The 24,588-nt window shown below is 42.8% G+C and overlaps 1 protein-coding gene across 15 annotated transcripts in view; it reads right to left on the reverse strand.

Annotated features, from left to right (window-relative positions):
* LOC138675902 (synaptotagmin-1) overlaps window positions 1-24,588 on the reverse strand; it is a 1,081,934-nt gene that overhangs the window by 496,290 nt on the left and 561,056 nt on the right. For all 15 annotated transcript variants that reach the window (XM_069764529.1, XM_069764520.1, XM_069764525.1 and 12 more), the window contains one exon: window positions 23,833-23,901. The gene's annotated coding sequence lies outside the window, so the exon portion shown is untranslated. The remainder of the gene's footprint in view (window positions 1-23,832; window positions 23,902-24,588) is intronic.

Genomic DNA, 24,588 nt, shown 5'->3' on the forward strand with positions numbered 1-24,588 from the left:
ATACACTACGTGGGCTGTTATATACTACGTGGCCTGTGTTATACACTACGTGGGCTGTGTTATACACTATGTGGGCTGTGTTATATACTCCGTGTGAGGGCTGTTATATACTACATGAGCTGTGTTATATGCTACGTGGGCTGTTATAAACTACATGGCTGTGTTATAAGCTATGTGGGCTGTTATACACTCCATGGGCTGTGCTATATACTCCGTGGGCTGTGCTATGTACTCCATGGGCTGTGCTATATACTACGTGGCTGTGCGATATACTACGTGGCTGTGCTATATACTCCGTGGGCTGTATTATATACTACGTGGTTGTGCTATATACTCCGTGGGCTGTGCTATATACTACATGGCTGTGCTATGTACTACATGGCTGTGCTATATACTACGTGGCCTTCTGCAAACAATCAGCGACAGGCGCAGTCCGGCCGTGAATTGGCGCGGGATTTGAACCACGCTTCGCTAATTGGTCGCGGCCAGCCAAATCCTGTGTATTCAATGTATTATTCTAAAATCTTCATAAATAAACTACATACATATTCTAGAATACCCGATGCGTTAGAATCGGGCTACCATCTAGTGTAGAATAATCATATATATTATGTATTCAATGTTCTCCATCCTTCTAAGCAAAATAGATGAACACTGTATTACAAAACCTGGGATAAAATGTTGTGCTTTTATTCTGCTACATAAGGCACAACAAATAGGTGCTAGGGCTCCTTACAACTTAACAAATTACAGCTGAATATCTTTTACTACTTCTTCCACTGCTGTGATCCTCAAGACCAATACTTGGGTTTACAACTTATTTTATAGGACATTAGATCTTGACTAATGGTGGAAATGATTATTTTATTAGCCAAAAAACATAAAAGTGTGTATTAATTCACAGTATTTGGAATAATGAAATTACTAATAATACAGCTTATTACTATGACAACTTTTTGTTAGGGCTGGTGGAATGCACCAAATAATTATAAAGATGGAATAAGGTGCATTTGCACCCGGCGGTCCACCGTGCAGACATGATACCTGCTGCTAGATAATGGCGGACAGTAAATGGCGGTATAATGAAAACTCACATGGGTTAGCTACACCCGGTATGAAGAAAGCGAACCCTGTTGCGTCACAGGGCTGCTATACCACAGAGGAACCGCATGTATAGAGTCACAGAACTTTGCCCCAAGATGCGGGGTTAGAGTCCCTCTAGACCACTTGCGTTCGGTACCGAAACTGCGGTGCCAGGGAAAAATAAATACAAAATAGATTTAGCGCACTGGGTGCGCAGAGCGCCGCTCTGGTGGACACCACTAACCACCCTAACTAGGGACATGTAAGCGCACTGGTTGCGCATGGCGCTGCACTGGCTAAAACTGCTAATGGACGCTTGTAGATTGTGCCTGGTGCTGGATGGCACAAACTGGCGCTAGACAGCTCCAACATTCGTAAGCATTTATCAACACTAGGGATGGGTATGATTCGGAGCTTTCAACAGAACAGGCATACATCCACACACAATAACTGATTTATACTAGCGCATGGCCGTGCGGCCATGCAAACGTTTTATAGCAGAAGTTCTCCAGGACCTTCCTAGTTGTCCAATAGGAGGCGCTACAGGACCTGAGCATGTGACCCCTGACCTCCAATGAGAGGTCGTCCCTTGGGCATGCTCAGAAGAAAAAAAGCAGAACTTATTCCCAGGAATGTCTGCTCGCCGCTGATCAGTACTGGTTATGATGGCTGAGACTGGAAGGACAGCAGTAACCAGCCACACAGTATCAGCTTGAGCCAGACGCTGGGACCGATGTCTCCACTGAGCAAGCTCCACTGCAGCTGGAGGAGAATGGGAGACTGCAGCAGAGATGGTTCGAGTTTCCCCCTGTGCAGCGGCGGGAACTCGATACCTAACACTTTTATGATAACTCTTTAATAAAATGTAATCTAAAACAATACTGCTCTACTTATAAACTTTAGTAGAAAAATTAGATGAAAAGTGTAATATATTATTAAACGATTCATACATTTTAAATGCAAAATGATAAAATATTAAAAAGTGAATATTATTTGGTAACTAACTGTTGGCGTACTACACATTTTCTAGACAAAAAAGGAAAATGTAATATCAGAGTTCATATTTTTTTTAAATATAGCTTTATGGTGTAAAGCCATCATAAGTGCTTGCCTTATGCAGATTTATGTGCTCCAACTCTGCCTCAGTTTTAACAAAGTAATAGTGTATAGTACATAACCTGGACCACAATTTTGAGGGGTTTGGGACACTTTTGGAGTCTCACTCAACAAGTGTGACTGGCTTAGAACAAAAGGGATCTCAATTTAGTTGGAAGGGTGTGAGCCAAAATTTTGCATCAAAATTAAAGTAGACTTACAAAAAGTTGATATATGATTAGACAAAAACATCTAAAGATTTACCAATTTTCACATTCAACTGTGATAAGTTTGATGCATTTCAGGTTGTCAGTAGAGATGAGTGGATCAGGTAAAATTTGAATTTGCCTGTTTGCATGGATTTCCCAAGAAAAATTGATTCACAGATTATTCTCCGTTTACTAAATGTCCCTTGTTATGCTCTGGGGTCTCTCCAGAACCCAAAGAATAATAAAGGTTAAAATAAATAAAATAAAGATGAAAAAAATATATATATTTTTACCTGCTCTGTTATCACTGGCAGAGTTTTTCCAGTTAGAGATAGTTGGGTCCTGCAAATTGTGATAAGTTACCTTTATGATGGAGATAACTATGTTGTCTTGAAAGTATGCTATTTATTATCATATTTTATCAATTAAATTAGCAGTTAGTTACCACGTTCTTTCCATTTGATGATAGTGGATTTGATGGTGCTCCGGGGGATCATCAGAGATTGGGATATTTTTTATATCCCAACCCTGACTTGTACTTCTCAACAACTTTGTTCCTGACGTGTTTGGAGATCTCCTTGGTCTTCATGGTGTTGTTTGGTTAGTGGTATATTTTTTTTCATGGTATTCCTGCCTCTGCGGGATTTATAGAAAAGGTGTGTATATACTGACAGACCATGTGACACTTAGATTTCACACAGGTGGATTTCAATAATAGTTCAACACAGGTTGCAATGTAACAAAATAGGTAAAAAGCTTACGGGGTGAATATATTCGCAAGTCACTGTAAAGGACACATAATTGTTTTATACATATTTACACATAACAATGAGACTTCTTATATTTTTGCTCAAAATTGGTGGGCTTTAGCTACAGAAGGGAGCACAACACATTTGCTATAACTTACATGAGAAATTGTACTACGTTTCAGCAAAAACAAATCCCAGCAAACTTTCAACTTGTGATATATTAACTAGCCAATATTTATAGCAGGCATGCACCTGCCAATTCATTTTGGATATTCTACTCCAGCAATCTTTTAACTAAGACCAAAATATACAATGCCAGCCTACGGATAATTCCCCCATAAACTTTATTTGCATGCAATATCATCTTTTTTCTTTAATTCCTCACACTCATTCTGCATCTGGACGGTGGTTCAGATTAAAAACCGCAAACAAGATAAATGCTTGCCCTAAAAAAGGTACAATTTTACTTAGTGTCTGCAACTCAGGAAGATAAAGTACCATGCCTAGGGTCAGCAAACAGCAGCCAAACACATCAACAAATGCTCTCCGCCGTGCGTCCACAGTGACAGTGATACACTGGTTAGAACTACAGGTTTGAAAGTTTTCTCAACTGTATATTATATATTTATAAATAGTTGAGAAAACTATCTCTCTTCATATATATATATATATATATATATATATCAGTAGCGTAGCTAATGGGGGGGCAGAGGAAGCCATTGCCCTGGGCCCAGTCACCTGAAGGGGCCCACTGGGAGATACACTGCTGAGTGTGAGGTGTCAGGGAGAGAGCAGCACAATGCCGGCTGCAGAGCCCCCCTCCGTACAGTGTGCAATGTGGTCTCACCCCAGGAGTCTCTTCCTGGTGGCAGCAGCAGCTGCAGTTACTATCTGGCTGTGCACGCTTGGTTTGGCTGAGGCACGCTGTGTCCTAGTGCCCTCCATCCATCTCTCTGGACACTTCCTAGTTCTCCTCACTGCCTGAAAACTTCATCAGTAAGTGGGGATGGAGTTTATTAGAGTAATTCGATTTAGGCATATCATGGTCACTGTGGGGGTGAATGTGAGAGGATTGTGTTATTGTAGGGGCTGAAGTGGGAGAGGAGGACAGGGCACTGTGGGGTAAATGTGAAATGATGGGAGTTATTGTAGGTGTGCAGGGGGACAGGGCACTGTGGGGTAAATGTGAAATGATGGGGGTTATTGTAGGTGTGCAGGGGGACAGGGCACTGTGGGGTAAATGTGAAATGATGGGGGTTATTGTAGGTGTGCAGGGGGACAGGGCACTGTGGGGTAAATGTGAAATGATGGGGGTTATTGTAGGTGTGCAGGGGGACAGGGCACTGTGGGGTAAATGTGAAATGATGGGGGTTATTGTAGGTGTGCAGGGGGACAGGGCACTGTGGGGTAAATGTGAAACGATGGGGGTTATTGTAGGTGTGCAGGGGGACAGGGCACTGTGGGGTAAATGTGAAATGATGGGGGTTATTGTAGGTGTGCAGGGGGACAAGGCACTGTGGGGTAAATGTGAAATGATGGGGGTTATTGTAGGTGTGCAGGGGGACAGGGCACTGTGGGGTAAATGTGAAATGATGGGGGTTATTGTAGGTGTGCAGGGGGACAGGGCACTGTGGGGTAAATGTGAAATGATGGGGGTTATTGTAGGTGTGCAGGGGGACAGGGCACTGTGGGGTAAATGTGAAACGATGGGGGTTATTGTAGGTGTGCAGGGGGACAGGGCACTGTGGGGTAAATGTGAAATGATGGGGGTTATTGTAGGTGTGCAGGGGGACAGGGCACTGTGGGGTAAATGTGAAATGATGGGGGTTATGGTAGGTGTGCAGGGGGACAGGGCACTGTGGGGTAAATGTGAAATGATGGGGGTTATTGTAGGTGTGCAGGGGGACAGGGCACTGTGGGGTAAATGTGAAATGATGGGGGTTATTGTAGGTGTGCAGGGGGACAGGGCACTGTGGGGTAAATGTGAAATGATGGGGGTTATTGTAGGTGTGCAGGGGGACAGGGCACTGTGGGGTAAATGTGAAACGATGGGGGTTATTGTAGGTGTGCAGGGGGACAGGGCACTGTGGGGTAGATGTGAAACGATGGGGGTTATTGTAGGTGTGCAGGGGGACAGGGCACTGTGGGGTAAATGTGAAACGATGGGGGTTATTGTAGGTATGCAGGGGGACAAGGCACTGTGGGGTAAATGTGAAACGATCATGGGGGTTATTGTGGGTGTGCAGGGGGACAGGGCACTGTGGGGTAAATGTGAAACGATGGGGGTTATTGTGGGAGAGGAGGACAGGGCACTGTGGGGTAAATGTGAAATGATGGGGGTTATTGTGGGAGAGGAGGACAGGGCACTGTGGGGGTAAATGTGAGAGGATGGTGGTATTCTGGGAGGGGGACAGTGTACTGGGGGTGAATGGGAGAGTTTGAGGGTATTATGAGGGCTGACGTTGGTGAGGGGGCACTGGTGGGCTGATTATTATTATTATACTGTTTAATGTTATGAGATATTCACTCCATCATATTTGAGGGTATGTGTCCTCGAGGTGTATTGGCAGCGCTTTGGACACAGCAGATACCCCGCTCTGCCTAAAGCGCTGCCCCCTGTTGTACGCACGGTGATTCTGCATATATTCATTGAACACAGGTGGAATCACCGCATCCTATTCATAGACTGTTTTATTTATCTTGTGGAGACGGAGCATCTCCACAAGATAAATAGACATGCTGCTGTCTAGAAAAACGCGCCACATGTCCGGTTACGAAGGCCTGCCACCTGCGTCTATGTACGCATAGTGGAGATGGGATTTCATAAAATCCTCTCCACTATGCTGTAACATCTGGAAGCTGCAATTTCGATGCTGCGGATGTACACAGCATCCAATCCCCAGCAAAACCCCAAGCAATATGCCCCTTGGAAACATACCCTAATAGTTGCTGTCTTGGGTGCTAGAGATGGGGGGGTCTTATTATTGCGAGCTGGGTCTTTTATAAGTATTAGTAAAACAAGCATAGCAAAGAAGGTTAATATTACTATAACAAGGATAAGTATTAACATAAGGGCGCAGACAGACACTGTATAACTCATGCGACGAGCGCATTGCAATCCTCGGACTGGCCCTGACACCTCTCCTGACATAAGCTTGACAGCCTGATAAATTACTATTCAACTGTCAGCCTCAGGTCAGGAGAGCCGACAGTCAGTCCGAGGATTGCGATGCGATCCTCACATGAGAAATACGTCCATCTGTCTGCCCCCTAACAAGTATAACAATACAGTAACCACGGGCTGCAGTCTATGTTCTAAGAATAAATTGCTTATAATTAAATTATTAAAGGGAACCTGTCACCCCCCCCCCCCCAGGGCCTATTAAGGTAATACAGCCAGCCACCTTCAGCACTAAGGCTGCATTCTGTGAAGGTGGCTCTTATGTTTTTGTTCCCTAATAACGCTGAAATATTCACTTTTATAAATTGCGCCCCATACCTGTATTGAGTCTGGGGGATATGTCTTTTGTCCCCGGACACAACCGCCTCCCAGCCGTCCATCATCCCACCAGGCGCCGATGCCTGGGCTCTCATTTTTCGGGCATGCGTCGTGTGCGCTGCCATGGAACTCCCATCAGCTGTTGTACTGATATCGCGCCTGAGTGTAGTGGAGGACCGAGATCCCGCTCCGCAGTGTGTTATGATTTATTCACACTGCGGGGCTGGGAATCTGGTTCTATGCGCAGGTGCGATCTACTTACATCACTTGATATAAGTTCCAGGGCAGCGCGCACGGCGCATGCTCGAGAAATAATTGCAGAGCGCCGGTGACGGCACAAGACAGAAAGGAGGCGGTGCTCGGTGGGATGATGAACGGCTGCGAGGCGGCTGAGTCAGGGGGAGAAAATGTACCCCCGGACTCAATACAGGTATGGCGCACAATTTATAGAAGTGAATATTTCAGCGTTATTAGGGATAAAAAACATAAGAGCCATCTTCACAGAATGCAGCCTTAGTGCTGAAGAAGGTGGCTCTTTTACCTTAATAGGCCCTGTGGGGGGGGTGACAGGTTCCCTTTAAGTTATTAAAGGCTTGGGATAATTGTCTGCAGTCACTCTACAGACTGCCAAACCATGATGGGGTGCACCTGCCATCATGAGACCCCAAGACCACTGGTGTGATCAGGCAATCATGCGACCACGTTTGCTATTTGCACGTGTTCACTAGACAAGTTTGACTTCTCTCAATAGAAGAAAATCGTCACATGACCTCCTGCTCTCATCAGCGATGTTGGGGCCATTATTACTGGACATAGGGGGGCTCCTAAATATTAAGTAGGCACTTACGAAGCTTTGAAGCCTAACTACTGGGTGGCAGGTAGTGCTGTACCGGCTGTCAGTCTGTCCCGGGGCATCAGTTACAGTCACCGCTCTCTATACACAGAGCGGTGACTGAAAAATGTGGAAGTAATAGTATACACAGATGGGAAAAGTGAATGGCTCCCCCGGAAAGAACGTCCTCTGTAAGTCACCATCTACAACTGTACTGTGATCTCTCTATGTCATGCAGGACTGGTCTCTATCACTATATGGTATTACCGCATGGCAGTAATATCAGTGCTGGTTATTGTATAGAGATTTATTTTCAATAACAGTGCGGTCATCTCCTGAGGTTCCCCTATACCACCGTAGTTACAATCATGGTTACCTAGTTAAGGGCCACAGGTGGACACAGACAGAAAAGGGTCCATGTGCAAGAACAATATATGGGCCCTTTGCAGCCCAAGAACTTCTAAAAATACAAAATTGCACCTTATTTAGAGGTAGAAATGGGCCCCCTTAACTCTTGGGCCCATGTGCTGCCGCATAGTTTGCACTAATGATATGTCCGCCTGTTAGGGGCCCACTAACATGTTTCGCCCCCCCTGAGCTGAACCCCTAGCTACGCCTCTGATATATATATATATATACCGTATATATACCTTATTGATATATGTTGTTAAAAGACTCAAGCACAAAATCAAGTGGCAGCACAGATAAAAATGATGGGCAGAAAAAGGCAAATGTTAGTAGAGACAAGAAGAACACCAAGTTGTGTACATGATTAAAATAATGCAAAGTAGCTTGAACAAATCTCATGCATAAAAAAGCAGATGCAAATGATTAGAAACTGTAAAAACCCAAAAATGCATGAGAAAAGAAGACTTTAGCAACAGAAAGAGAGTATGTCCAAGACAAATGATGTAAAGGAGATTTAGAAAACTAAAAAAGAAAAGAATGTCCAGTTTCACCGAATCCGTAAAAAAGAGTTTTCTTTATTCAAAAACTTTGCATACAGACTTCAGCACAAACCATATGGGTAAGAATCCCAACGCGTTTCTGGAGACTAAGCTCCCTTAATCATGATCACGGGTGAGCTGGCTTATTTTTCTTCTTTCTAAGATATAGAAAACTGCCAGAAGGAGCAAATGCATGTTCATGCACCATACACTTCAGAGTTTGGTGGATTAACAGGCATCTGTTTGTTTAACTAATGTGAGAGTCAAAAAGTGATTAACATTTATATTTTCAATTAGCTATACTAATCATTTTGATTTTCAATATTATTGTTCTTTCAAAAGAAAAACTGCAGGTTGATGCTATACTATGAATTCCTTTCATTGCCACACTAGCCACATAACCAAAAGTCTTACTACTGAAATGATAACTTCTCTTTCAGATTACTTTTCAGAATAAACTATCATATGTGTGTACATGAGGAATAACACTATTTCTGGACATTATGTGGCATATTCTTCCCCTCTGCACAAGATGACTCAACAGTCTACCTTTTGCCCCACATCTTTTTTCTTCCTCCATATTATTGCCCTCTAACCTCTCCACTGACTTTTTTCGGCAGCAGGAGTAATTTGATCCCTCACTGCACACAGATTTGAAGACTGATTTGAGCATTTATTAAGAGTGAGTGATCAGTGAAGAAGACAAAACGTGATCGATAAGGGGAGAAAGGAGCATTATTCTATAATAAGATATGTTGACAGTACATTGGCTCAGTGGTTAGAACTCTTGTGTAGCATTTGTATCCTGGATTCAAATCCCATCAAGGACAATATCTGCAAAGAGTTGTATGTTCTCCCCGTGTTTGCATGGATTCTGTCCAAATTCTTTCCCCAATTCATAAGATACTGTTATTTAATTTAGGTTGTGAGCCCCAATGGGGACAGCAATGTTAATGACTATAAGGCGTTGTGAAAATTAATGGCACTATAAAAGTTAAATAAATAACAAGCTGTCTTACCTTTTTTGTACTATATATTGATTTAGAAAACAAAATTAATGTGTGTGCAGTTAATATTTAGAGAGGTTTTGCACGTTTAGAAAGTGAACCTCAAACATTGCCTGACATCTATAATATAACGCTGGGAGCGTCACTCTGTCCGAAGCCTTTATAGACTGCGCAAGCGCCGGCGCAGTCTGGGCCTCACAGAGTGACGCTCCCAGGAGATCGCGGTATGCGTAAACACTGAACGCACACCGCGATCTCCACCGGAGAGTCAGGGACCGCCAGGAGGGTAAGTATATTCAACTGTCTCCCGTTCCAGCGCTGCGTGCGGCTCCGTCTCCCGGGTCCTCTGCTGTGACGTTCCCAGTTCAGAGGGCGCGATGACGTGCTTAATGCGCGCCGGCAACGCCCTCTGACTGAACAGTCACAGCCAGAGGAGCCAGAAGATGGCGGCGCGCAGCGCTGGAATGGGACAGACAGGTGAGTATAGCAAGTGCTGGGGGGGCCTGAGCTAGCGGTGACTCCAGCACCTGACCCCCACAGCGCACCGGTGTCCCCGCCTGCTCAGGCCCCCAGCACTCGGCGCCCAGCGACGATAGGTGAGTATGGTATTTTTTTTTATATATGGCAGCAGCATACGGGGCATATATAATGGAGCATCTTATGGGGGGCATATAATACAATGGTGGCGCAGGATGGGAGCAGCACATGACAGAACGGGCGCAGGATGGCAGCAGCACATGACAGAACGGGGGCGCAGGATGGCAGCAGCACATGACAGAACGGGCGCAGGATGGTATCAGCACATGACAGAATGGGGGCGCAGGATGGGAGCAGCACATGACAGAACGGGCGCAGGATGGCAGCAGCACATGACAGAACGGGCGCAGGATGGTAGCAGCACAAGACAGAACGGGGGTGCAAGATGGGAGCAGCACATGACAGAACAGGGGCACAGGATGGGAGCAGCACATGACAGAACGGGGCGCAGGATGGCAGCAGCACATGACAGAACGGGCGCAGGATGGGAGCAGCACATGACAGAATGGGGGCGCAGGATGGGAGCAGCACATGACAGAACGGGGGCGCAGGATGGCAGCAGCACATGACAGAACGGGCGCAGGATGGGAGCAGTGTTATGATAAGGTAATTCAGTACCACAATAGACATAGAAGTCAGAGCACATGCAGTGACCTGACAATAACCCAAAAACATAGAACGAGCTCTGAGACGTGGGAACTCTGCTGACCGCAATCCCTAATCCTCTCCAACCACACTAGAGGCAGCCGTGGATTGCGCCTAACGCTCCCTATGCAACTCGGCACAGCCTGAGAAACTAGTTAGCCTGAAGATAGAAAATAAGCCTACCTTGCCTCAGAGAAATACCCCAAAGGAAAAGGCAGCCCCCACACATAATGACTGTGAGTTAAGATGAAAAGACAAACGTAGAGATGAAATAGATTTAGCAAAGTGAGGCCGGACTTTCTGAACAGAGCGAGGATAGGAAAGGTAACTATGCGGTCAACACAAAACCCTACAAAAAACCACGCAAAGGGGGCAAAAAGACCCTCCGTACCGAACTAACGGCACGGAGGTACACCCTCTGCGTCCCAGAGCTTCCAGCAAGCAAGAAAACAATATAAAGCAAGCTGGACAGAAAAAACAGCAAACAAAATAGCAAAAGCGGAACTTAGCTATGCAGAGCAGCAGGCCACAGGAACGATCCAGGAGGAAACAGGTCCAATACTAGAACATTGACTGGAGGCCAGGATCAAAGCACCAGGTGGAGTTAAATAGAGCAGCACCTAACGACTTCACCACATCACCTGAGGAAGGAAACTCAGAAGCCGCAGTACCACGCTCCTCCACCAACGGAAGCTCACAGAGAGAATCAGCCGAAGTACCACTTGTGACCACAGGAGGGAGCTCTGCCACAGAATTCACAACAGAGCAGCACATGACAGAACAGGGGCGCAGGATGGGAGCAGCATATGAAAGAACGGGGGCACAGGATGGGAGCAGCACATGACAGAACGGGGGCACAGGATGGGAGCAGCACATGACAGGATGGGAGCAGCAAATGACAGAATGGAGGCGCAGGATGGGTGCAGAACATGTCAGAATGGAGGCACAGGATGGGTGCAGCACATGTCACAATGGGGGCGCAGGATGGGAGCAGCACATGACAGAATGGGGGCGCAGGATGGGTGCAACACATGACAGAATGGGGGCGCAAGATGGGTGCAGAACATGTCAGAATGGGGGCGCAGGATGGGAGCAGCACATGTCACAATGGGGGCGCAGGATGGAAGCAGCACATCACAGAATGGGGGCGCAGGATGGGTGCAACACATGACAGAATGGGGGCGCAAGATGGGTGCAACACATGGCAGGATGGGGGGCGCAGGATGGAGCAGCACATGTCAGAATGGGGGTGCAGGATGGGAGCAGCACATGTCAGAATGAGGGTGCAGGATGGGTGCAGCACATGTCAGGATGGGGACGCAGGATGGGAGCAGCTCATGACAGGATGGGAACGCAGGATGGAGCAGCACATACCAGGATGGAGACCATATACCAATATAGATGCTAGCCACCCGGGCGTAGAACGGGTTCAATAGCTAGTGTAAAATAACAAACAGAGCAGATACATACCTCCTTGGGTCAAGCGTCTCCATATTTTGGCTACAGTGGTAAAACCACATTGACAGCTGACATAATAGCTGCCACCATTTTCTGAGCTCAGTATCTAATGCCATGTGCTTCAGCCAAGCCATTGAGCTCAGGCTACTTTAGTGATGTAAGCTGTCGCCTTCATGTCACCCCTGTAGCCAAAACACTGAGACTGGAGGAATAGCGGAGAGCAGGCACTGGATCCGGAAAGGCTGAGAATCTGCTTTGTTTACATAACAGGCAATTTTTGGGGTCCACTTTTTGAAAAGTGTAAAACCCTTTTAAGCGTAATTTTGGTAAAGTTAAATAATTTCAGCTCCTATATTTTATTTTACAATTGGAAATATTGAGGAATATTTTCATCGTGTTTTGGCTAAGTAGATTATTGTCAGTCACACACAACTAGTGTTAAAGGGACACTGTCACCTGAATTTGGAGGGAACAATCTTCAGCCATGGAGGCGGGGTTTTTGGGTGTTTGAACTTCAATCCAATATTGCAGCCAGCGGGTAAGGAAAGGGTGAATCAAACACCCAAAACCCCCGCCTCCATGGCTGAAGATTGTTCCCTCCAAATTCAGGTGACAGTGTCCCTTTAATACTATGGAACAAAAAGTATCAGGTCTGTTTCCTAAGCATTTAACAAATTACTGTTCATCCCTCTGAATGTAAAATATCTATTTTCATTATTTGAATCATATATTTATTGCAATCTAATATTCAGTTGGAACGCACCATTAAATGAAATGACACTGGGAATGTTAGAACTACACCTATGACAATCTAAACATAAATTCTGGTGCTTAGTAGCAAATAATGAATTATTTTAGTTTGCAATAATCCAAACAAATTTAAGCTGCTTTCGACATCTGTTGGTAAAATCAGGTCAGACCTATTGCCATATAAACTGTAGTCTACTTGTGTCATTATATTGTACCAACAAGATCTAATCACAATAAAAGATAAAGAAGACTGCAATAGATACAATATTGGGCACCTACTTTTCAGGGAGGAATGGTAGCCACAACATGTTAGGACTGGCGGAACACACCAAATGATAATTGGAGATGATATAAGGTGCGTTCGCAGTCCAGGGTCCACCATGCAGCTAAGGCTAGGTTCCCATTGCATTAAGGCAATCCGTTTAGCGCATAGCGCTAGCGGATTGCGCTAACGCAATGTATTTTTGGGGGTCGCGTTTAACGTCCCCGCTAGCGCAGATCCCCGATCTGCGAGAGCGGGGAACGGACCTCGGGCACATCACAAAAGAACGGCACATCGCTAGCGCGTGCCGAAAATGGCACGCGCTAGCGATGCGCGTTAACATTGCTGCCAATGGGTGCGCTAACGGACGCGTTGCACGGCGTTAATTTCACCATGCAACGCTGTTCGTTAGCGCTGTCCCATTAACGCAATGGGAACCTAGCCTAAGACACCTGCTACTTGGTAATGATTGACTATATGGCTTTATAATGTGAGTACACACACGGGTTAGCTTCACCTGGTATGAAGGAAGCGAACCCTGTTGTGTCACAGGGCCGCGATACCGCACAGAGAGCGCAAGCAAGGCAACAAAGAACTCTGCCCCAAGACTCAGGGTAAGAGTCCCTCTAGATCTCTTGCGCTTAACACCGCTACTGCAGTGCCAGGGAAACAACTAAAGTAAATATTTACTGCACAGGAGTGCGCCTCTCTGGCGGACACCACTAACCACCCTAAGCAGGGCCAGGAAAGCGCACTATCTGCGCACGGCGCCGCTCTGGCGGTCGCTGCTAACTGAATTCAGCAACTTGTGCAATTGTGCAGGATAGCACTGGCGGGCGCTAGGTAGCTAGAAATATGTCTCTAGGATGGGTTAACAGATATCTCCATTTTAGCTGGAATTTCTATATTTAAAGGGAACCTGTCACCCCCCCCCCCCCAGGCTTTTGTAACTAAAAGAGCCATCTTGTGCAGCACTAATGCTGCATTCTGACAAGGTGGCGCTTTTAGTTATTGTTATTTTAGGGGGGAAAGACCTGCCTCCCTGGCGATTACACAGGTATGAGGGACCAAATTCAAAAGCGATTATATCTGCAGTGCAACGAACAATAACTAAAAGAGCCACCTTGTCAGAATGCAGCATTAGTGCTGCACAAGATGGCTCTTTTAGTTACAAACGCCTGGGGGGTGACAGGTTCCCTTTAAATATAGAAATTCCAGCTAAAATGGAGATATCTGTTAACCCATCCTAGAGACATATTTCTATCTTTTTTGAAAGGAATGAAACAGGTGAATGGATGAAGCTATTTGTCACCTATCCATGCATTATTAAGGTTTATTTGTTCCACATATTTGTTGCCTCTTTTGAACCAGTCGAGAAACTCTTTCATTTGTCTAATTTATAAGCTTTCCCGGGCTTGCATTCCAGTACTTTAGAAGTGTCACCAGCAATAACTATGAAAAATTGCAGCTTGCATCTTGCTCTACTTTCCCTTTTCCAGCTTTAAAGTCGATCCCAACTACCAAAGGGAGTTCAGTTTCGAACGTAACAAATCTAATTTAACCCCACTGAATTTCAATCTCTCTGCCTAATGGTTATTTTGTAGAGCTTGAACACTTTTGAACCTGTGAAGAATCATTGATATTCAAAAATGCAATCAAACGTAATATTCTAGTAGCGGTAGGTGTGATATAATGCAACCACAATGTCGAATACATTATTTTTGAAAAAAAAAATTGTTTCACAATCGCATGTACTGTAAAAAGAGCAGCATTTTTCACTGTGAATAGTTTTACGACTTCTATTATTAAACTGCATTGTAGCCCAGCCGGTATCTAGAGACAGGTTTTAATAGGCAGATTGGAACGCAAAATGTCACAGTGTCACAGAAATAGATTATTACGGAAACCAAGGAAGAATTGATTTGACTGGCCATTTGGCATTCAATTTGCACCTGTCTACTGTGCAGCTAGGGATACAATGATCGCACAAACAATTAGAATCAGCAATTATTCATTAAAAATATACTAGAAAAATTAGAAATCACAGTAATATGTGAAAACATACACTGGAGTGTGCCATAGACTACATACAGTGTGAAATATGCTCAATGAATATTTATAGAAAATTTCAGAAGTAAAAATACTGCTAATATAATTAATCTCTAGATATATAAAAAAAAACACCACTTTTTGCCCAGTGTATCATTCCCCAAAATAAAATGTGGTCATGGGCATGAATGTAATTTTTTTTATCTTCTTTTGCATTAGAGTTATCATTTTTTGTGAAAAGAAACACTGTTGGGTGAAGAGAATATATCATTTGTACAGATTTTCCAGTTAGAGATAGTAGAGCCCTTCAAACTGTGATAATCAGGGCCATTTTTGGCATTCGTGATGCCCTAGGCACATTAAGTGGTCACAACCCTTATTGGTAAGTGAGACTAAGGCTACATGTATCTGTTCATTATTTGGTCAGTATTTTACATCAGTAATTGTAAGCCAAAACCAGGAGTGGGTGATAAATACAGAAGTGGTGACGTGTTTCTATTATAGTTTTCCTCTGGTTGTTCCACTTTTGATTTTGACTTACAAATGCTGAGATAAAATACTGACCAAATACTGAACGTGTGCACGTAACCTCACCCAGATCACCCAGACCTCACCCAGATTGATGCATACAAGCATGTAGGCAAAGTGCATCACTGTGATAAACTTTGCCTATGTGCTTATATGCATTCTTCTTCTGCATGAGCTTCTTATGAGTCTTCTTGCACTTGCACTTTGTTTATTATGCTTTTGATATGTTTGCATATATAAAAATCCTATCTTACTACTACCCCCCTTTTTTAGAGGTCAATCTCCCTATCTTTTTTAATTGGTTCTTATTTTTATATAGCAATTAATACAAGTCACAATTTAAATTATCTAGCTGGAATCTTTTAACATCTGACAGCTCATCTACTTATTGTAACAGGTACAGGTTGTAAATGAATTTGTAAAGTGTCTAGCACTATTTATTTTGTTTCAGACATACAGGATTAAAGACTTTCTTGAGTTGCACCAGTGCTCTAGAATGCATTACCCCAGACAATCTGATTAATTCCCACTGTTCAAATTTTTAAAAGAGTTTTCCAAGGATAGGACTAAAGTCTGCAATAAATATATGTGACTGCAGATTGCCGAATTCTGAAAACTTGCACTGATATTACTGGTATTATCAGATGGTCACCTGACAGCATATATGCAATTTGCATACTTGCAGTCATCTGCTGACTAGATGAGCTCGGGTTCACTCCATAGAAGTGAATTGTGAGAAGCTGGATATGTCTAGTCAGCATGTCGTCATAATTAGGCAACTCGCATACATAATATCATGTGACCGACGCTCATGATACATGATCATGTGACCGATGCTCGCACCAGCAATTCTGGAGTATCATGACAACATGCGCTTGGCACACTGTCACAATTCAGCAGTCATCAGTCACTCCATGATTTTTTCTCAAGCCCTTGAAGGATGCCCTAAATACACAGCTCTATTGGCAAGCCTTGCTTATCACCTCACTAATTGAACTGCTTTTGGCTATCTCTTCCTACATTTTCCTCATAATCTGGTCCTTTTTATGATTTGTTTCCACAAACTCTATGCAATCCGTAGCACTTGGTGATTGGACATATACAGATATTGGCTGGTGCAAAACCAAATAACAGATAAAAATGAATAAGTGGTCATAACATGAGATACTTTGAAATAAAATGCCTTTATTATAATTACAAGTGGGTAAATACTGTATATATATATATATATATATATATATTGTTATGCACCGGGGTTGGTGCAGTGTGACAGTCAGTGACCCAGGAAAGTTCAACACAAACGTGTCTTAATATCCAGAACTCACACAAGTAAACAGCACACAGTATCCTTTGGATCGCAGTTGGGAATCAAGGCAGTTCGTATCCAAGACCAGTTGCCATGGACAACTGCACCACCATGCTACACTCACGGGTGCCAGGTCTTTTGGCTTTGCTTGGCTCCATATTACCTCACACCAACTGAGCCTTGCAGAGCCACCTGTTCTGCATGTTTTCAATCTATGACATCCAGGATGGCACACCAATTCGAGCTGTGGCAAGAAGCTTTGCTGTGTCAGCATATGTGTCAGCACAGTGTCCAGAGGCTGGAGGCGCTACCAGGAGACAGGACAGTACACCAGGAGACGTTGAGTGGGCCATAGGAGGGCAAAAACCCAGCAGTAGGACAGCTTCCTCAGCCTTTTGTGCAAGGAGGAAATGGAGGAGCACTGCCAGAGCCCTGCAAAATGACCTCCACTAGGCCTCAAATGTGCATGTGTCTGCACAATTTGTTGGAAACCGACTCCATTGGGATAGTCTGAGTGCTCGATGTCCACAGATGGGAGTTGTGCTCACAGCCCAACATCGAACAGGATGCTTGGGATTTGCCACAGAACACCAGGATTGGCAAATTTTCCACTGGTGCCCTGTGCTCTTCACAGATGAAAGCAGGTTCACACTGAGCACATGTGACATACGTGACAGAGTCTGGAGACACCGTGGAGAGTGATCTGCTGCTTGCAACATCCTTCAGCCTGACTGCCATTAAGTACTGAGATGAGATCCTCAGACCCCTTGTGAGACCATATGCTGATGCGGTTGGCCCTGGGTTCCTCCTAATGCAGGACAATGCCAGACCTCATGTGGCTGGAGTGTGCCAGCAGTTCCTGCAAGATGAAGCCATTGAAGCTATGGACTGGCCTACCCATTCCCCAGACCTGAATCTGATTTAACACATCTGGGGCATCATGTCTCACACCATCCACTAACGTCATGTTTCACCACAGACTGTCCAGGAGTTGGTGGATGCTTTAGTCCATTTCTGGGAGGAGACCCCTCAGGAGATCATCCGCCGCCTCATCAGGAGCATGCCCAGGCATTGTAGGAAGGTCATACAGGCATGTGGAGGCCACACACACTACTGAGCATCATGTCCTTGTCTTGAGGCATTTCCACTGAAGTTGGATCAGCCTGTAACTTCATTTTCCACTTTGATTTTGAGCATCATTCCAACTCCAGACCTCCGTGGGATATTAGTTGTGATTTACGTTGATAATTTTAGGTTTTAATGTTCTCAACACATTCCACTATGTAATGAATAAAGATTAACAACTGGAATATGTCATTCGGTGATATCTACGATGTGGGATTTTAGTGTTCCCTTTATCTTTCTGAGCAGTGTATATATATATACATATATATACACACATAATTGATGATACTGCAAACTGTAATTAACAAAATAGAGTAGAATAAGCTTAATTAATGCAAGAAGCCATGTCACACCTACCAATTATAATCAGTGTGGTAATCCATAAAGTGAAAATAGTGCTGAGCTAATATAATGCAGGTCCTAATAGGGGTATACCCATATAATAGGTGAGGATGTGCGCTACAACATAATAGACATTAATGTAGCGCGTGATATACATAATTGCACAAATCCCTTATAAAGTTAATTGCATAGACTATAAATAGATGCACGTAGTATTATCCCATATGACTTATGGTGTTGTACCAGATATTGGGATACAGTGACATGATTTAAAAAGGATGAATGTGGCACTCACAGTGACGTGCGTTTCGCTATGTACCTTCGTCACCCCCTGCTGATTGAATAAGAACCCGGCTGCGCCATTATTGCAGACGCTTATTTTTCTCCACAGAGAAGATATAATTTGAAGAACCGGCCAGGGACCATAGCCAGAAATGAGACTACACTGGATCCATCCCTGGCCAGCTTCTTTCAGTGCTTCTCCAGGTGATTAAAAGGTCTTGCTCTAAGTGTACAAGAGGAGAGACCTGTCGATCACCTATAGCAGTGCTGGGAAGAAATATTTTGCGGATCTGGACTAGTGTCGACTACAACTACGGTCACTAGCTATATATTTTAACTATATTCTCTCAGAAACACCTGAACATTTTAGATAAAAATATACCTGGTAGCCAGGCTTTGATTCTTTTGCTGCGGTTTGGGCAGTGTGAATCAGATGACAGTTTCCCATTTTACAAATAGCCTCTTAATCTTTATTAACCTTTTGTGTATTGTGATAACAATATAGTAAAGAATTAAAAATGAAATTGTTTAGTAGAGCTGGTAGAAAGTTAAATTCTACAATTATGAATGAATGAGAAAATCTGTTCTGTAATGCAGATAGGGCATGCGGTCACTCCTTCCACTAGACTTCCACTGACCAGACCACTGCTGCCCGTGTACCCCTGGAACCAATTTAAAAGTGCCTACAGCCAGCCCAAGTTTGTTATGTTAGGCCTTGGAAGCCTGTCTGCGGTCACTCCTTCCCCTAGACTTCCACTGACCAGACCACTGCTGCCCATGTACCCCTGGAACCAATTTAAAAGTGCCTACAGCCAGCCCAAGTTTGTTATGTTAGGCCTTGGAAGCCTGTCTGCGGTCACTCCTTCCACTAGACTTCCACTGACCATACACTGCTGCCCATGTACCCCTGGAACAAATTTAAAAGTGCCTACAGCCAGCCCAAGTTTGTTATGTTAGGCCTTCGAAGCCTGTCTGCGTCCCGTTCTTTCAACTACAACTACACTGACCAGGCCACTGATGGCCGTGTTCCCCTGGAACCAATTTTAACTTGCCTACAGCCAGCCCAATGTTAGGCCTTTGATGCCTGTCTGCCGTCACTCCTTCCACTAGGCCTCCACTGACCTGTCTATTGCTGCCCGTGTACCCCTTGAACCAACCTAATAAAATATTTTAAAAATTAATTTGATTATAAAAAATAAGATCGTGTTGAGATTTCAAATGCAGACATTTTAACAATCAAAACAAACACACAACAAATATCTGGAACTGTACTACAAAGGTCCAACAGCTACAATTTCTTTCTCCTGCAAGAAGTTAACTGAAAGTTTTTTGGAGTTGTTAACACAGATATGGCATCCACCGAGTGTTGTCCTGTCGCGTCTCCTTTAAATTATTTCCAATAAGATGTTAAACTATTAATTTAATAAAATCAATAATTAAAAAATTAATTGAGTAAGTCAAAAGCACATTGCAAATAAACATTAATTACAAATCAAGAAGCATGGCGCGTCCGAGGGTGAGTAGATACCGAATAAGAATATAATCACCCTCGGACGCGCAATGCTTATTTAAAACAGCCTTCCTTGTAGCTCAGTGGTTGAAAGGACTCATTTCTACACATCATTGTATTAATAATTCATACTTAGCTGCCTGGCAAGGTAAAGTGAATTAACTCCAGATAACTCACTATATGCATGGATCAGCACCTAGACTATATCAAATGTCAGTGTGAGTGTATTTACTAATGAGATGGCTATGAAAATATTCATAGGACCATAACATACGGTACATTTTTTTGCTGTCTCTACACATTGATTTTGCATTTTTAGTATTTAGTGTGTTAATGTAACTGCAGATTTGGGAAATACATTTATAAATGACATGTTACAGTGTTGGATTTGTAAATGATTGTGCTACAAATTGTAACTGTAGTAAATTTACATGGCAATACTTGACGAATTTTCAATTATTGCAAAATTAATTGTCACTATCAACACACTGGTATATCTGTTTTAGTCCACAAATACTCTTTCAGTATTTGATCAGTATTTGTAAGCCAAAACCATCATGAGTAGGTGATAAATACAGAAGTGGTGCATATGTTTCTATTATACTTTTCCTCTGATTGTTCCACTCCTGATTTTGTCTTACAAAAACTGATGTAGAATACTGACTAAATACTGAACGCCTGAATGTGGCCTTTGATAAGTAGAGGTTTAGTTAAATATTTAAATGAAAGTACTTTTTCATTGCAGTAAAATGGTCAGTATTTAGCATCTGCATTAGGAAGCCAAAACCAGAAAAGGAAACAGTAGAGAAAAAACTCTAATACTAATGCAAAATGCTGACTAAAATAATGCTGTGATAAAGTGGCTTACACTATGAAGGTTTTCTTTAACCTTCAAATAAATATTGATCTCTGCTGCTAGGAGCCTAAATAAATTCTAATTCATGTGGTTCCTGCTAACTACAACTTGAGTAGTTGTTATTAGGCCCCTATGTGATCCACCTCTACCACATTGTCATTGTCATTTCCGTGTGCCATTTACCTAAGATGCCAGAAGGAAACTGATGGAGGAACTGATTCCCATTGTTTGCAATCGGAGCGTTCTACTTGTTTGGCATATCAGTTGTTGCATCTGAATGGAGAAAACACCAATCCAGTGGCCAGATCACATTTAATGCAATGTTGTGATCCAGCCATAGAAAGAACCTGAGAGTGAAGTGATGAAAAGCATAGTGGTAACAGAGAACTGAAGCATATTTGCATCATTTTTGCCACCCCATGTGAACCAGTTGAGTTGCATCAGGCTTACATAACTGAGCCTGGGGCAGTGAATACTTGATTACAGTATATATGATTCCAGTCTTACAATATAGAAAAGAAATGAAACTCAGGCTAGGAATGTCTTTATGTTTATATAGGTCATTCTAGTCATTTCCACTGTGGCCTCGAAAGTCAGAACATGATGATACTATTCAGTCATCAAAAGGCCTAAAGAAAATATTTGATCACTCCTGTGTAGGGAGGAGCGAATCGATTTGCAGGACCCTGTTCCAGCAGATGGCACAGCATTGTAGTGGAAGTGTGGCACACACATGACTTTGCACAAGGTCAACTAATCAAAAGAGTAGCTAAGGGTGCAGGCAGTTCGGAGTTGGTCTGCAGGTCCCCTATCTAATAATCAGTATTCTAATGGAATACTGATACTTGTAGATTGTGAGCCCTCGCAGGCAGGGTCCTCACTCCTCCTGTACCAGCTGTGACTTGTATTGTTTAAGATTATTGTACCTGTTTTATTATGCATACCCCTCCTCACATGTAAAGCGCCATGGAATAAATGGTGCTTTAACAATAAATAATAATAATAATAATAATATGGCCATTGGATCATTGTCTTGTGAATAGTTTCGCTCATCTTTATATTGCTGGAATCCTTGAGGGGCAACAGCAACCCTGAATATTGTATTTTCTCCACATTTACTATTTATATAAATTGAGTGGGGTAAGCTTCACACATCTCTGTTCAATGAGTGTGCCGGCTAAACAGATAAATCTGTATACTGGTGATTCCTAAAGGGGCAGCAATAACTGTGATGCATTTGGTGTATTGGGTTTTCTCCACATTTGATCTACTATCAATTTAATTAGAATGGGGTAAGTTGGTTGTGGATATCATGGATATATCATATCTGATTTAAATCTGTGGCTATTGCTGTACTATAAATCCTGTAGTTTTGCAGTAATGGCTCTGTCTTGTGATAGCAGCTCCCTGGAAAACAAAATGCAGGAGCACACTGTCCAATAGGGCACACCAGGGAATTTCAGTGACAGCTGCCAAGGAGCGAGGGTGCCACAGCTTTTTCCCCTAGGGTGCCAACCTCTGCTGACAGGCAAAGTTACAGCATAGGATTGATGTAGGGTCTCTCAGGGTACATATATATGTGATATCCTGTGATATCCTATTAATGTGCCTGCATGGTTGCAAATTTTGTACATTATACGTTGTTTGTCACCTTTTTTAAGGTGATTTAATAAAGTTCATGTTTTAAAATATTAGGTCTCCATATGATTCCCATTCCCGCATCTTTATCCTTGTCCGAACTGCCTCCCAAATTCTACAACATGAATATTGAATGGTTTTGAGGTGTGCACAATACATTGTCTGGACATTTGATAAAATTTCAACATGAATATTGGGTAACACTGTACCCTTAAGGGCGACTTCACAGTTTAGATCAGCTAGATTAAAGTGCCACCAATTCTATGAATACAGTCTGATGAGTCATGTTCGACATCTGACACTAGTTTATGTGTTTGGGCACCAGCATCATCATATTCAGCTTTGGTGGTTTATTTTGGTCAAAGATACAATATTTTGTCAGCAGATTCTTTCAGGCCCAGTGTTGACTAATGCACCGATGAAACGAAAGAATGATCTGACTTGTTGGATTCCATCCTTTTTTTTAATGTGCCAGAGGTTCCCCACCAGAATATTATTTATAGCTTTTTTTAAAAAAAATCTGTACGTAGGAACTACCTGTACACAATTAAAGCATAATATACTGCAGGAACAGCTGGTTAGCCTGCAAATACCATCTGTTATGAACAACTATTAGGCTTTCAACATTTTTATGGGTTGTTTTATGAAACAACATGAAGAACAGCAAGGGACACGGCTATGGTGTGCAATATTAATTTGTATCCAGAAATATTTATACTGGCTTACTTACGTAAGTATAGAGAAAATAATTCTAATGGGAGATACATTAAGGTTTTGCTGCAATAACAGAATGTGAAGTAAAAATGATTCTTGTCCAATCAGTTATAAAATATTCAGCATGAAATAAAATTATGTATTGAGTTATAAGAAATACGCTGAAATAATAAAACAAGAGCAGGCACCAGATACATCAGATCAAACGACTTTCTAATAGGATTACAATCTATTATAAGTCCTATAAATAGTGTGCACATTAGAAGCCATTCTAGACACAAAGTATAATTGACAATGAGAAATAGCTTCTCTTTAATTACATATATTAGATATTATGCGAAGAGGAATCAGAGGTCAGGTCAATAAAGTATTCAATGTTTCCAATGTTTTAGCAAAAATTTAATTTTACCTTTTAAAATAGATCAGAGCGGAGGTTATTCTTATATTTGCACGTTCAACTTGCTCTTTAGGATGTTTCCTGCACACACAAAAAAAAACCTGAAATTAAAAACAAATTACAATCCCTGAGATAAATACATGAGATGTAAAATAAAATGAAGCTAAAGCCATTATCTTCATTCCTATCGCAATAATAGAATTGTTACAATCGATTGCTAATTTTTAATGGTCTCTACAATGGGGTAAAAGAGTAAAAGACGGAAAGATAACATTTCATTATTATGCTAAATATTGTTTCAATTGAAAATCTGCAGCAAAATATCAGTTATTTTCGTAAGTATCGTATTCCTTACACATTATGGATGTGATATCGCTGAACCAAAATGTAACACTGAGAAATGGAAAAAGTCATTCATTCATTTGAAAAATGTACACCAAAGCAACACAACTATCACAAAAAAATATAAACTAAAGTCATCCTGGATAGTGGACTCGGCGGTCACAATTTCAAGCTTGTTATGGGGGGCAAAACAAGAATAGGATGGTCCTGCACCGCAGCACGTTCCTAAATATGCCTTTATATCTGCACTGCACACACATGCAGATCAGGCTGTCAATTAAAGTGTCAGAAAATAATAACAGCCTGGCTCAGTGAGTAGTGAACCGTGAATGTAATAGCTCCTTGTGCCGTCCTAAAGACTGTGAATCGAGTGGCTGCAGAGAAGATATAAGTTAATTTTCTCCCTATAGCTGCTGATCTAGTATG

This window comes from Ranitomeya imitator, chromosome 4 (genome assembly GCF_032444005.1).
Source record: "Ranitomeya imitator isolate aRanImi1 chromosome 4, aRanImi1.pri, whole genome shotgun sequence".
NCBI lineage: Eukaryota > Metazoa > Chordata > Amphibia > Anura > Dendrobatidae > Ranitomeya > Ranitomeya imitator.